We start from the raw sequence: 5,316 nt of genomic DNA, 5'->3' as shown, positions 1-5,316 counted from the left end.
GTTGTATAGGGTGTTCATCTAGATCCCAGGCGCTTTTTCCTTGCTGCTGCTCCTTATTTCTGTCACAATTTTGATTTGGTTGCCAGAGGGGTGAACAGAGCCTCTATCATCTACGCCAGTTTTTTTCTGTCTTGTGGGAGATTTTTGATGATTGCTTCAATTTCTTTGCTGTTGATTGGTGTATTTAGATTTTATAGTTCTTTGTGATTCAGTCTAGGAAGGTTGTTTATTTCTAAGAAGTTGTCCACTTCTAGGTTATTGAATTTGGTGGCATATAATTTTTCATAGTATTCTTATATGATCCTTTGTATTTCAGTGGTATCAGTTGTAACTTCTCTTTCATTCTCAATTTTATTTTTGTCCTTTCTCTTTTTTTCTTAGTGGGTCTAGCTAGGGGATTGTCAATTTTATTAATCTTTTCAAAGAACCAGTTCTTTGTTGTATTTCTTTTTTTTTTTTTTTTTTTGTTTGTTTTCAATTTCATTTATTTCTGCTTTAATTTTGATAATTTCTTTTCTTCTGCTGACTTTAGGCTTCATTTGTCCTTCCTTTTCTAGTTTTTTAAGATGAAGCATTAAGTTGTTTATTTGGGCTCATTCCTGTTTTTTGAGGTAGGCCTGTAATGATATGAACTTTCCTCTTATGACCGCTTTTGTCATGTCCCAAAAGTTTTGATATGTTGTACTATCATTATCATTTGTTTCTATGTATCTCTTGATCAAACTTTTTATTTCTCTTCTGACCCAGTTGTTCTTCAGTATTATGTTGTTTAATCTCCATGCGATTGTGGTTCTTCCTGTTTTCTTTTTTGCTGCTGATCTCTAGTTTCAAAGCATTATGATCAGAGAATATAGTTGGTATGATTTCAACCTTCTTATATTTTGCTGAGGCTATCTCTGTATCCCAGTATGTGTTCGATTCTTGAGAATGTTCCATGTGCACTAGAGAAGAATGTATGATCAGCTGTTTTGGGATAGAAGGCTCTATAAATGTCAATTATGTCCAGTTGGTCTAATGTGTCATTTAAGGATGTTATTTCATTATTGATTTTCTGTTTGGATGGTCTGTCTGTATCCGACAGTGGAGTATTTAGATTCCCTCCTATGATAGTGTTTTGGTCTTTCTCCCTTTAGTTCTGTTAGTAATTGCTTTACATATTTCGGGGCTCCCTGATTGGGAGCATAGATATTAATAAGTTATGTCTTCTTGGTGCATATTTACCTTTATCATTATGAAGTGTTTCTCTGTATCTTTCTTTACATTTCTTATTTTGAAACCTATTTTGCTCGATATTAGTACTGCTATTCTCGCTTTTCTCTGAATGCCATTTGCTTGAAATATCATTTTTCTTTCTTTTACTGTGAGTCCATATTTGTCTCTGGAGCTGAGATGTGTCTCCTGGAGGCAGCATATGGTTGGGTTTTCTTTTCTAATCCAATCTGCAACTCTGTGCCTTTTTATTGGTGACTTCAGTCCATTTACATTTAGGGTGATTATTGAAATATGAGGTTTTCTTATAGCCGTTTTATCTTTTGCTTTTTGGTGGCTAGTTGTTTTCATTGCTTCCTTGTCTTTGTGTTTCTGTTTTCTTTATTTTGGTTGGATTTTGTGGGTTTTCCCTCTGGTCCTTCTTGTTTTATGTCATACACTCCAGTTCTGAATATTTGGTGTGTGATTACCATTATGCATATGTAAAGGATAGTTGTATATATATACAGTCATCCTTTTTTTTGCACATGCCTTTTCTTCATTCCCCTTTTTGAATTTAGATCTTTGAATCCTCCCCTTTTCAGTCATTGTTATCTTTATTTGTCCCTATGTATGCTGAACGTTCATTATTCTCTTGCTATAGCAAATCTCTTCTTAATGTGTAAGCTTATAATGCCCTGTTCCTAGTAAAGGTTGCACTCCTCTGCTTTATCAGCCTGCTAGTCACCTTACTCCTAATTATGTTTTTTTTTTTTGTCATTTTATTTTAGGTGATCTGACTTCTTTCAGTATTTCCTGTAATGCAGGCCTTGTAGTGGAGAATTCCCTCAATTTTTGTATGTTTGGAAATGTCTCAATTTCTCCTTCATATCTAAAGGAGAGATTAGCTAGATACATTATTCTTGGCTGGTCTTTCCTTTCATTTAATAGTTTGAATATTTGATTCTACTCCTTTCTGGTTTGTGAGGTCTGTGCTGTGATGTCCGAGGATGGGTTTTCCTTTATAGGTTACTGTCTTCTTCTCCCTGGTTTCTCTGAGAAATCTTTGTTGTTGATTTTTGATAATTTTTCTACAGTGTGTCTTGGTGAAGGCCTTTTTGGGTTGAGATAATTGGGTGTTCTGTTGACTTCTTGAGTTCCAAGCTCCAGTTCATTTCTTAGTTTTGGAAAATTCTCGTTAACTATTTGTCTGAAATTGTTTTCTAGTCCCTGCTCCTTTAACTCACCTTCTGTAATTATTCTTATGTATCCTCTCCTTACGGTATCAGCTAGTTCTTGAATTTTTCTTTCATTATTTTTCACTCTTTTGTTTCTCTCTTCTTCCTTCTGATTTATTTCTAGATTTCTGTCATCAATATCTGATTCTTTCCTCCATTTGGTCAACTCTATTTGGTCAACTTCTTTCCTCCATTTGGTCAACTCTATTTCCCAGGCTTGCTATTTATTTTTCAACTCTTGCAGTGCGTTCTTCATCTCTAGAAGTTCTATTTGATTCTTTTTGAGGGTTTCGATCTTTTCACTTTGCTCATCTAGTTGTTTTTTCTATTCCTGAAATTGTTGAAATGGCTCTTTTCGGAATTCACTGAGTTTTTTCAGAAGTATCGTCCTGAATTGTTTGTCATTTAAATTGCATATTTCTATGTCCGTAAGCTTATTTTCTGGAGATTTTTCTCTTTCTTTCTGAGATGGCTTGTCACCTTGGTTGTTCATGGTGTTTAATGGACTATTTCTTTGCTGGGGCATTAAATGGAAGTGTATCCTGATATTTTTTCCAGAAAGAAGATTTATTATATAATGGGATAGAATAGTCCCTGAGATTTAGTGATTACATGGTAAAGGCTAGCAGTTAGAAAAGATGTTTTGTTGAGAGACTTTACATAAAATCAGCAGGAGAACCCCTCTTTGAGAGGTCCCTAGCCTGTTGTAAAGAGGGTATATTTCTTTTGCTTTCCAGTAGGTAGCGTCTAAGCCTCTTGGATCTCTGCTTTATATAAAGTCTTAATAATGTCTTTTAAAAAAATTCTAGATGTTTAATCATGGTTGCTATCCTTAGTCAGTTCCTGTCAGTTTTAGCAACAGTTTTGGTAACATTTGCTCAGATTCCCCTGGGACTCCACGGTGTTCTGTCTTGGAGAGTATGGGGAGAGGAGCCCTCTGGGTTGGGTAATGGGGGCTGCGGCTCTGCCTCGGTTTTGCAACCCTGGTTGGTAAAAATTAACTGTTGTTCTCTGACATCTCTACTTTTCTTCCATGTTTATTTCTCTGCCTTTTGTCCTAAAGACTGGGCACTGCCTCTGGCCATGTGGAGCTCACAGGCAGGGCTGTTCAGGTAAGTCGCCACACCTTTTCCCCTCCCCCTCCTCCTATAGGGAGCTATGACGGCTGTGAGATGCAGCTTCTTTGTTTCTTCCAGTCCACCACCCAAACCCTGGGTTCTGACCTATGGTAGCTCTTATGCGCAGATCCCATGCTCAGACTTGCTGGTGTGCAGTGTGGTTGTTTTTGTTGAGTTTTAGATGTTCAGCTTATTATTGTTTCAAGGGGAGAGATCCAGGGACATCTCTCACTCTGCCATGTTTCTGAGGTTACTCTCACATTATATATTCTGTTGCATGTGTGATATGTATAACATAATAAAAAATTGTTTTACTTTATTTTTTCTTTTTATTTCTAACAACATAGAAATAATTTGTGGAAGTCAGTGTTTCTATCATTTAGATAATTCTTTGCTTGACAAAATTAATTTCCTAACATGTTATACATTCCATTTATTTTGGGGAGTGGAATTAATTAGTGAATAGGAGGAATAAAGAGATCCTGATCCAAAGATATCTATCTATATAAATATATGCATGCATATAATATGAATATTAAAATTTATTAAATAGTTTTAGATCTTCCCAGTCTAAAGATATACTACCATTTTATATTATAATTGATAGTACAAAATTCCTGCTCTTGCCTTCTGTTCATGCATTTCTCCTTTCAAGGTCACCACAAGCATTTTTGGGAGTGTGAAATGAGGCTCTTGAAGCTACACTGGCATCAACCAGACTTTGGGGTCTACCTTGTTCTTCTGTTCTTGCTCTGACTCCCCTCAACAACATTTATGGCCTGCTCAAATGTTGAAGGAGACTCACCATTGCCACTACTAAAGAAAGCCATCGACTTTTCTACCTTTTGGTACCCTCGTGCTGCCAATCTTCATAGTATTAGAAGATTCTAGGTTCATGTAGAGGTGAAAAGGATGACTTTATCCTTGCCTCTGTCAGCTGGATGTAGAGGGGTTCTCCTGCTGATTTTATGTAAAGTCTCTCAACAAAACATCTTTTCTAACTGCTAGCCTTCACCACGTAATCACTAAATCTCAGAGACTATTCTCTCCCATTATATTTTATTCAGGCTCTTCTCTCTCCAAAGCTGTTTCCTTCTCTACTGTTATAGTAAATAAAATTTCCTATGCAAGTTAATTAGCTAATATTTATTGAACATTTACTTTATGCCAAGAATTGTTCTAAGAGCTTTAGATGATCTCATTCGTTCCTAATAACAAACTCCTAAGTTAGGTACTATTGTTATGGCTATTTTACAGATAAGAAAACCAAGACATAAAAAGATTAATTAATGGTAGAACCAAGATTCAAATGCAGTCTTTCAGATTCTATAACCTTGCTCTTAATCACTCTCAATAGCCTCTCATTACAAAAAAATAGTCTCCAGGAGTGAGGCAGCTTGAAGAGGGCTCTTTATATGAGCTGTAGCTCAACCAGACTAAGTGGTTTGATAAATTAAGAGTATGTATAATTACATTTCAATCAAACAAATGATAATCCTTTCTTAATTAGGCAGAATATAGCGAACATATCATGGGATTTGTGAATTAAATGGGACTTGGCTCTTTGTTTGAAAGTCATTTTTCCTTTGGTATGATTTTGGACAATTTACTGTAACTACCTGAGCCTCCATTTTTTTTTGTCTTTAAAAAGGAGTAATAATGCCTATCTTTAAAATAGTAATATTCTTCTTTGAGTAAATAAGACAATGTATATGAAGCAACCAGTTTGGTACACAAAGCACTTGGAAGGCATCCACTAAATATTAGTTTCT

This window comes from Pteropus alecto, unplaced genomic scaffold (assembly GCF_000325575.1).
Source record: "Pteropus alecto unplaced genomic scaffold, ASM32557v1 scaffold52, whole genome shotgun sequence".
Classification (NCBI taxonomy): Eukaryota; Metazoa; Chordata; class Mammalia; order Chiroptera; family Pteropodidae; genus Pteropus; species Pteropus alecto.
Note: the sequence above shows the minus strand (reverse complement) of the source record.